This window comes from Bos indicus, chromosome 8 (assembly GCF_029378745.1).
Source record: "Bos indicus isolate NIAB-ARS_2022 breed Sahiwal x Tharparkar chromosome 8, NIAB-ARS_B.indTharparkar_mat_pri_1.0, whole genome shotgun sequence".
Classification (NCBI taxonomy): Eukaryota; Metazoa; Chordata; class Mammalia; order Artiodactyla; family Bovidae; genus Bos; species Bos indicus.
This window is the reverse complement of record NC_091767.1, coordinates 87,811,319-87,822,229: the sequence shown is the minus strand read 5'-3', so window position 1 is coordinate 87,822,229 and position 10,911 is coordinate 87,811,319. Positions and strand designations below refer to the sequence as shown.

Here is a 10,911-nt window from a genome sequence, read left to right as displayed (position 1 = left end):
GCTAACGTCTTTCAAATCTATACCTATAAATCAGATAGGACCTGTGCTGAGTACTTTCTGCAGTCATAACTCACATGGAGAAGTGAACTGTGTACAAATCTGTGTAATCTTGCTCATACACAACCTAATAGGTGCACTTTGCTAACGTAGATTAAAGAACACAGAGGCCACTCATCTCAAAAGAAGGCCTGTGGAAGTAGATGCTTCTTTAGGCTTCTGCATCTAATAGAAAGATGGGTTGAGTTCAGAACGTTGAAGAATAGAGGGCACATTTGGGAGCAGTGAGGAGGTCAGTGTCACTGGGGAACTTCCGGAGGACAGAATGTGTGATTTTGTGGCAAATCCAGAGGGATGGAGTTGATGAGAAAGTCTGGAAATCCAGGGAGAGGCAAAGGTTTGGTAGGATTTCATTCATGAGGATATTCAGGATGTGGTTTCAGAAGGAAAGAGTTTTGAGTACCATGTAATAAGAAGGCTGGAGGAGGAGGTGGGATGGGAAGGCCAGAAGAATGGATGGAGTAGTGCCCCTCCCCCAGTGCCTCCTTGTTCATGATACCCTGGCCACCATCCTTTGTGGCCTCAGCCTCCGGTTGTTGGCTCATGCAGCAGTGGTACAGCACCTCTTCTCCTCCCACTCACCACCTCCTTCCCAGAATCACACCTCCCACTATCAGGCCACCATGTCTTAGAGAAGACCTGCAATCCCTTCTCACTCTGTTGCTTCCTAGTCTTCCAGCTCGCTTATCCTAATTAACTCCACTAGCAGTTCTTAAGCCTCATTTGGATTTCCGATGCATGGACTTACTGAAACCATGTAACCCAGTTTGGGACTTGAACCCATCGCCTTTTAACTAAGATCACACACACTTGGTTTCAGGACTTAATGAAACTCAGGTTCTCGATGTCCCATTGCAGAAAGAATTCAATGAGAGATTAAGTGATAGGTAAGCAGATTTATTTAGAAACACTCTCCACAGGCAGAGTATTGGCTATCTCAGAAGGTGAGAGCCACCTCAAAATACAGTGTGGTTAGTTTTTATGAGTTGGATAAATTCATAGACTGATGAGAGCAATGGTTATTCCAGCAATTTAGGGGAAGAGGTAGGAGTTTCTAGGAACTGGGTCACTGACCACTTTTTGGTCCTTGATATTTGGCCTCAGAACTGTCATGTCGCTGGTGGGTGTGCCCTTTAGTTTGTTGATGTGCTAAGTTGAGCTTATTCTAAGGCTAAAGGTCTAGTGGAAGTCCGCTGGTCTGCCATCTTGCACCTATTTGGTTCTAATCAGTTTATGTTGTGTCCTCAGGCTATGTCATTCTTTTTTATTTTATTTTTTAATTCGGGGAAAATCACTTTACAATGTTGTGTTGGTTTCTGCCATACAGCAACATGAATCAATCGTAACTATACATATGTCCCCTCCTTCTTGAGCCTTCCTCCCTCCCCTCATCCGACCCTTCTAGGTCATCACAGAGTGCCAGGCTTGGCTCCCTGTGTTATATATCAATTTCTCACCAGCTATTTATTTTACACGTGGTAGTGTATATATGTCAATTCTATTTTCTCTGTTTGTCCCACTAACTCCAACTGTGTCCACAGTCCATTCTCTACTACATCACCTGCATTCCTTTCCTGAAAATAAGTTCATGGATATCCTTTTCCTAGATTCCACATATATGTGCTAACATGCAATATTTGTTTTTCTCTTTTTGACTTACTTCACTCTGTATAACAGGACCTCGTTTCATGCATCTCACTACAGCTGACTCAAGTTTGTTGTTTTTTATGGCCGAGTAATATTCCATTGTATATATGTACTTTATTAACCCACTTGTAGATACACAACTACAAAATGTTGCTTCCATGTCCTGGCTATTGTGAATACTGCTGCAATGAACACTGGGGTACATGTATATGTAATTCTTTTAAATCTTGTGTCCTGTCCCCCTTCCTTCTTGTTTCAATTCCACTTTCTTTATCATCCACAAGACCCCACCAAAATATTCATCATTTCAATCACTTCTGAATAACACCTTGAATTCAGTTCCTCCACTCTTCTGTGTACTGGTTGATGGTCAAGTTGTTCCAGACATTCATCCAATTAATCTGGGCTTGTGAGAAAAACCAAACCACTTTTAAATTCTTGACTGCAAATTTCAAGTGAGTTCTCAGACTACTGAGCCATTCTTTGGCAAACCCTAGTATATGTGCTCTGCTGCTTTTATTTATTTATTTTTTAAACTTTAAAATATTTACAGTTATTTTAAGAATAATTTAATTCAACAATAAAAGAAGAGTTTATTTATTACATTACCTAATAGCTCAAGTGGAGAGCTTCACAGAACATGGAGATCTTCACAGAACATGGTCTTGTTCCACATACATTTGAGAAATTAACTGATTTATAAAACACTTTCCTCAAGTCTTCACTTCTCCCATTTCTTTCAATATACAGCATCTTATCAGAATATTCAAGCTATCGATGTCTTTTAATTTATACTTGAAGTAATTTAAGTATAAGACCCTTTACTGCCCAGTTTTTCTAAGGCAAATTTATAAAACTAATCTTTTTTAAATTATCTATACTTTAAAGCGTAGTATTATAAATACTTCCTAAATGTAGCATTTTATTTGACTATGATTTTTAGTGAGTTGTGTTTCTTCTTTGATTTTATTTTTTTAACACTCACCTTAACCCTGATGAGATACAAAAAAGATAGCATACTACTCCTCTCCAAAAAGTGTTATAACCGAAAACTCTAAAGATACTGCTCAATTCAGGGTGACAGCAAAAATTCTGTTCCAAAAATGGATTCAGTAAGGTTTCTTTATACAAAAAGGAGAGTGAAAATGTTGCTCAAAAATTCAAGAGTTTCCAATTTATCTTACCCAGGAAATATAAACTCTTCAATGAATCTTCTATATCTTGTCTTGAACCTGCTCTCTGCTCCAAACCAACTGCTTATTTCTCCTCAAACATATTCTACATTTTTAAACTTTTGCTTTATATATTTTGAATGTTCACTCCCTCTAAAATTCTCTTATTCTTTAGCCTGCCTTTAAAAATTCCATTCTTTCTTCATGCCCATCTCAAAAACCACCTTTGCATAAAATCTTTATAGATCCTACACATTCCAATGATCATTCATGGCACTTTATTAATGTATCTCCCATGGTAGAGTTTATTCTGCAGTTATATAGTTACTTGTGAATTTATTGTAATAATGATAACAGGAACACCAGCCACAAGAGTTGAGACTTAATGAAAGCTTACTATATGCTAGGAATTAACGTTAGTAAAGTAATGCTCAAAATTCTCCAAGCCAGACTTCAGCAATACGTGAACCGTGAACTTCCTGATGTTCAAGCTGGTTTTAGAAAAGGCAGAGGAACCAGAGATCAAATTGCTAACATCTGCTGGATCATCGAAAAAGCAAGAGAGTTTCATAAAAACATCTATTTCTGCTTTATTGACTTATGCCAAAGCCTTTGACTGTGTGGATCACAATAAACTGTGGAAAATTCTGAAAGAGATGGGAATACCAGACCACCTGACCTGCCTCTTGAGAAACATGTATACAGGTCAGGAAGCAACAGTTAGAACTGGACATGGAACAACAGACTGGTTCCAAATAGGAAAAGGAGTATGTCAAGGCTGTATATTGTCACCTTGCTTATTTAATTTATATGCAGAGTACATCATGAGAAACGCTGGGCTGGATGAAGCACAAGCTGGAATCAAGATTGCCGGGAGAAATATCAGTAACCTCAGATATGCAGATGACACCACCTTTATGGTAGAAAGTGAAGAGGAACTAAAAAGCCTCTTGATAAAAGTGAAAGTGGAGAGTGAAAAAGTTGGCTTAAAGCTCAACATTCAAAAAATGAAGATCATGGCATCCGGTCCCATCACTTCATGGGAAATAGATGGATAAACAGTGGAAACAGTGTCAGACTTTATTTTTTTGGGCTCCAAAATCACTGCAGATGGTGACTTGCAGCCATGAAATTAAAAGACACTTACTCCTTGGAAGGAAAGTTATGACCAACCTAGATAGCATATTCAAAAGCAGAGACGTTACTTTGCCAACAAAGGTCCGTCTAGTCAAGGCTATGGTTTTTCCTGTGGTCATGTATGGATGTGAGAGTTGGACTGTGAAGAAGGCTGAGTGCTGAAGAATTGATGCTTTTGAACTGTGGTGTTGGAGAAGACTCTTGAGAATCCCTTGGACTGCAAGGAGATCTAACCAGTCCATTCAGAAGGAGATCAGCCCTGGGATTTCTTTGGAAGGAAAGATGCTAAAGCTGAAACTCCAGTACTTTGGCCACCTCATGCGAAGAGTTAACTCATTGGAAAAGACTCTGATGCTGGGAGGGATTGGGGGCAGGAGGAGAAGGGGACAACAGAGGATGAGATGGCTGGATGGTATCACTGACTCGATGGACGTGAGTCTGAGTGAACTCCGGGAGTTGGTGATTGACAGGGAGGCCTGGCGTGCTGCAATTCATGGGGTCGCAAAGAGTCGGACACGACTGAGTGACTGAACTGAACTGAACTGACTGATTTCTATTTTATAGATGAGAACTGAGGTTTTTAATGAATGAGTAACCTGCCATATCCAGGTCTGATTGATTCCAGATGCTCAGTGAGCTCTTAACCACTCATTACAAAGTCATTTCCCACAGGTTATATGTTTTTCCTTACTTCTGCATTTCTGCAATGTGGAGAGCAGTAGCTTTCAAATAACAGAACTCAGTAAATAATTTATTACACTAAACTAGATTACAGTTAGAAAGGACAACTACTATTACAATTCATTCCAATAGGGTATCCAAACACTTCCATTCTAACAGAACAATATTCTCAAAGTTTATACTAACACCACTAATCAGGATTTAAGATTAAACAAATTTGATGTGAACATGAGGGAAAATAGCCTATCTATTGAAAATATATACATTTTTATCCTTAATATGTCTATATACAGTCTTTTTTATAGAAGAAAAGGATATGTATTTCAATCATTCTATATATATATATATATATGTATACACACATGTGTGCAAACACATGCACAGATGCATGCACATATAAAACTGTCTGGGCATGATAAAACACAAAATAAATTTATAAGCAGTGAAAAAATAATACAGAAATAAATTAAGACATTACATACCTAAGAGGACAACAAACCTGATTTTGGGATTGTATCTTATCTCCATGTGGATGTGCTCCTCTGATTGATATACAGAGCAGGATCTTGCTGAATGGACCCACTAGAGTAGGCAACTATTTACCAATCCAGTCATATTCATAATCAAACATATATCCTTTTCCATCAAACAAGTCAGTAAAAAGGCTTCTTAGGTAGTCATAATCTGGTTTTTCAAAAAAATCTAGCCTTCTTACATAACAAAGATACATTGCCATTTCTTCTGGAAAATTTTCACATTACACTTCTATTGGTGTGGCTCGTTTCGTATCTCCAATTTTGTGATATTGCTTTTTTAATGTGTCAGCTTTTAAATCTTGCCAAGGAAGACTGCCTCTCAGAAAATACATGAACATGTGACCTAAAGCTTCTAAGTCATCTCTTCTACTTTGTTCTTTCCCTAAATGTGTGTTTGTGCTCATATATCTAGCTGTTCCTATAAGGCTCTTGTGCTCTTTGTATGGTATGTGTTTCTTTGTCTCTGGATCAGTATATTCCTTTGCCAAACCAAAATCTATAATAGGAATAACTTGCTGGGTTTTGTTTCCCAGACAGCCTATTAAACAGTTCTCAGGTTTTACATCTCTGTATATCAAGTTCTTTGAATGGACATATTGCATGTGAGAAATCAGTTAGATAGCTATCATGAGAACCGTTTTAAGAGAAAATGTTCTGTCACACAAATCAAACAAATCTTGCAAAATAGGTCCCAGCAGTTCTATCACCATAGTGCTGTATTTACCACAAGGGCCAAAATAATAAACTTGAGGTTTACCATCTCCAGATCCTAACTGCTTGTAGAAATTGGAATACAGTCAAATGTAGCTGTGATGCTCTGGATTTCATGAGCTCCAATTTAATGGCCATATATTCATTTGTATACAAATTTTTCCCTAATTGTAGTTCTCCAAAATTCCCATATCCAGTTTTTTTCCCAACTCTAAAGTTAGATCCAACCATTAAAATTCCAGAGGACGAAGAACCAGTTCCTTGAGTGTTAATGCTGTGCTGCTTTTGAAGTGACTTTCCATACCTCTAAGTTTCTGAGTTCTCAGACATCACCTTCACCTGCCCCTCCTCATTTTAGGCTCATGATCTTGCCTTTTTACCTACAAGTAACTCCCTCAACTCACTTGTCTTTTGGCTGCTCTAACCCTCAACTTCTCCTAAGAGGCTTTTCTCAAGCAATTGCTTCCTTTTCCCCCCACATTATCAATTTACCTTCCTCTGCTGGTTAGATATCATCCATCTTAACAACAAACTCTCTCTTAACCTTCCTTTCTCTGCAGTTGCTGCCAACTATCTGGTGTCTTTACCTGCATGCTGGGGGCATCTGGGGAAAAAAAAAAAACAAAAAACCAGAACTCTGATTTTCACCTCTCCTCACCTTTTCCTTTCCCAACCTTCTCATCTCGGCCTTCCCATCCACATCATCATACACCTCCTGGACTAAATCAGAAGCTTGACATCACCTGTGTTTCCTACATTTGCCTCAACCACCATCCATTTCATCAGTATGTCTTCTCAATTCTCTGTCCAAATTATGTCCCAATTCTTCCACATTGTCTCCATTTTCACAATCACATCCAAGTCAACAGTGCCTCTTGGACTGTAGCAATTAGTGTTTCCACTTCTCTCTCTGCTTTTTCTGTTGCTTCTTACCTTTTCATTCAAAACACTGCAACTAGGGAAAGGTATGTTAAGGATCAAGTGACTGGTGTAGATAAGGTGTACAGAATGGGTATACATAGGCCAGGTGAATGCAGACACATGAAAATGTAACTTTTTGTGCTCTCATTTGTCTTACTTGCCTTTCAAATCTTTCTAGCATGAGACTGAGGTAGAAATAGAAGGAGGGATACTCTCACTTCATGGAGCATTATCCTTGGTGGAAACATTCTGGATCCATCTTTGCTCAATTCAGTTCAGTTCAGTTCAGTCCAGTCACTCAGTCATGTACGCTTTTTGCAACCCCATGAACTGCAGCACATGAGGCCTCCCTGTCCATTACCAATTCCCTGAGTCCACCCAAACCCATGTCCATTGTGTTGGCGATGCCCATCCAACCATTTCATCCTCTGTCATTCCCTTCTCCTCCTGCCCTCAATCTTTCCCAGCATCAGGGTCTTTTCAAAAGAGTCAGCTCTCCGCATCGGGTGGCCAGGTATTGGAGTTTCAGCTTCAATGTCAGTCCCTCCAATGAACACCCAGGACTGACCTCGTTTAGGATGGACTGGTTGGATCTCCTTGCAGTCCAAGGGACTCTCAGAAGTCTTCTCCAACACCACAGTTCAAAAGCATCAATTCTTCTGTGCTCAGCTTTTTTTTTATAGTTTAACTCTCACATCCATACATGATTACTGGAAAAACCATAGCCTTGACTAGATGGACCTTTGTTGACAAAGTAATGTCTATGCTTTTTAATATGCTGTCTAGGTTGGTCATAACTTTCCTTCCAAGGAGCAAGTGTCTTTAATTTCATGGCTGCAGTCACCATCTTCAGTGATTTTGGAGCCCAGAAAAATAAAGTCAGCTACTGTTTCCATCATTTTCCCATCTATTTGCCGTGAAGTGATGGGACCAGTGCCATGCTCTTCCTTTTCTGAATGTTGAGCTTTAAGCCAACTTTTTCTCTCTTCACTTTCACTTTCAACAAGAGGCTCTTTAGTTCTTCTTTACTTTCTGCCATAAGGGTGGTGTCATATGCATATCTGAGGTGACTGATATTTCTCCCAGCAATCTTGATTCCAGCTTGTGCTTCTTCCAGCCCAGCATTTCTCATAATGTACTCTGCATATAATTTAAATAAGCAAGGTGACAATATACAGCCTTGACATACTCCTTTTCCTATTTGGAACCAGTCTGTTGTTCCATGTCCAGTTCTAACTGTTGCTTCCTGACCTGTATACAGGTTTCTCAAGAGGCAGATCAGGTGGTCTGGTATTCCCATCTCTTTCAGAATTTTCCACAGTTTATTGTGATCCACACAGGCAAAGGCTTTGGCATAGTCAATAAAGCAGAAGTAGATTTTTTCTGGAACTCTCTTACTTTTTTGATCATCTAGCAGATGTTAGCAATTTGATCTCTGGTTCCTCTGCCTTTTCTAAAACCAGCTTGAACATCTGCAAGTTCACAGTTCACATATTGCTGAAGCCTGGTTTGGAGAATTTTGAGCATTACTTTACTAGCGTGTGAGATGAGTGCAATTGAATGGTAGTTTGAGCATTCTTTGGCATTGCCTTTCCTTTGGATTGGAATGAAAACTGACCTTTTCTGGTCCTGTGGCCACTGTTGAGTTTTCCAAATTTGCTGGCATATTGAGTGCAGCACTTTCACAGCATCATCTTTTAGGATTTGAAATAGCTCAACTGGAATTCCATCAACTCCACTAGCTATGTTCGTAGTGATGCTTCCTAAGGCCCACCTGACTTCACATTCCAGGATGTTTGGCTCTAGGTGAGTGTGAGTGATCACAACTTCATGATTTTCTGTGTCATGAAGATCTTTTTTGTACAGTTCTTCTGTGTATACTTGCCACTGCTTCTTAATACCCTCTGCTTCTGTTAGGTCCATATCATTTCTGTCCTTTATTGAGCCCATCTTCACATGAAATGTTCCCTTGGTATCTCTCATTTTCTTGAAGAGATCTCTAGTCTTTCCCATTCTATTGTTTTCCTCTATTTCTTTTCATTGATCTCTGAGGAAGGCTTTCTTATCTGTCCTTGCTATTTTTTGGAACTTTGCATTCAAATGGGTGTATCTTTCCTTTTCTCCTTTGCTTTTCCCTTCTCTTCTTTTCACAGCTATTTGTAAGGCTTCCTCAGACAGCCATTTTGCATTTTTGCATTTCTTTTTCTTGGGGATGGTCTTGATCCCTGTCTCCTGTACAATGTCACGAACCTCCCTCCACCCATAGTTCATCAGGCACTCTATCAGATCTAGTCCCTTAAATCTATTTCTCACTTTCACTGTATAATGGTAAGGGATTTTATTTAGATCTTACCTGAGGAGATACCCCTTGTCCAAAGTAAGGAGCAGCGGTTGCACTTTGCTGGAGCAGCTGTGAAGAGATACCCCACGTCTAAGGTAAGAGACCCAAATAAGACAGTATGTGTTGCGAGAGGCATCAGAGGGCAGACACACAAACCATAATCACACAAAACTAGTGAATCTAATCACACGGACCACAGCCTTGTCTAACTCAGTGAAACTAAGCCATGCTGTGTGGTCCCACCCAAGACAGGCGGGTCATGGTGGAGAGGTCTGACAGAATGTGGTCCACTGGAGAAGGGACTGGAAAACCACTTCAGTATATCTTGCCTTGAGAACCCCATGAACAGTATGAAAAGGCAAAATGATAGGACACTGAAAAAGGAACTCCCCAGGTCAGTAGGTGCTCAATATGCTACTGGAGATCAGTGGAGAAATAACTCCAGAAAGAATGAAGGGATGGAGCCAAAGCAAAAACAATACCTAGTTGTGGGAAAGACTAGAGATCTCTTCAAGAAAATTAGAGATACCAAGGAAACATTTCATGAAAAGATGGGCTTGATAAAGGACAGAAATTGTAAGGACCTAACAGAAGCAGCAGCCATGAAATTAAAAGACGCTTACTCCTTGGAAGGAAAGTTATGACCAACCTAGATAGCATATTCAAAAGCAGAGACATTACCTTGCCAACAAAGGTCCGTCTAGTAAAGGCTATGGTTTTGCCTGTGGTCACGTATGGATGTGAGAGTTGGACTGTGAAGAAGGCTGAGTGCCGAAGAATTGATGCTTTTGAACTGTGGTGTTGGAGAAGACTCTTGAGAGTCCCTTGGACTGCAAGGAGATCTAACCAGTCCATTCTGAAAGAGATCAGCCCTGGGAATTCTTTAGAAGGAATGATGCTAACGCTGAAACTCCAGTACTTTGGCCACCTCATGCGAAGAGTTGACTCATTGGAAAACACTCTGATGCTGGGAGAGATTGAGGGCAGGAGGAGAAGGGGACGACAGGAGAAGGGGATGAGATGGCTGAATGGCATCACTGACTCGATGGACGTGAGTCTGAGTGAACTCCGGGAGCTGGTGATGGACAGGGATGCCTTGCATCATGAGAAATGCTGGGCTGGAAGAAGCACAAGCTGGAATCAAGATTGCAGGGAGAAATAGCAATAACCTCAGATATGCAGATGACACCACCCTCATGGCAGAAAGTGAAAAGGAACTAAAAAGCCTCTAGATGAAAGTGAAAGATGAGAGTGTAAAAGATGGCTTAAAGCTCAACATTCAGAAAACAAAGATCATGGCATCTGGTCCCATCACTTCATGGGATATAGATGGGGAAACAATGGAAACAGTGTCAGACTTTATTTTTCTGGGCTCCAAAATCACTGCTGATGGTGATTGTAGCCGTGAAATTAAAGGACACTTACTCCTTTGGAAGAAAAGTTATGACCAACCTAGATAGCATATTCAGAAGCAGAGACATTACTTTGCCAACAAAGGTCCGTCTAGTCAAGGCTATGGTTTTTCCAGTAGTCATATATGGACCTGAGAGTTGGACTGTGAAGAAAGCTGAGCACCGAAGAATTGATGCTTTTGAACTGTGGTGTTGGAAAAGACTCTTGAGAGTCCTTTGGACTGCAAGGAGATCCAACCAGTCCATTCTAATGGAGATCAGTCTTGGGTGTTCTTTGGAAGGAGAGATGCTAAAAC

The 10,911-nt window shown here is 40.1% G+C and overlaps 1 pseudogene; it reads right to left on the bottom strand.

Annotated features, from left to right (window-relative positions):
* Window positions 1-244: 244 nt before the first annotated feature.
* LOC139184417 (casein kinase I pseudogene) lies at window positions 245-6,139 on the bottom strand (annotated as a pseudogene).
* Between the last annotated feature and the right edge of the window lie 4,772 nt (window positions 6,140-10,911).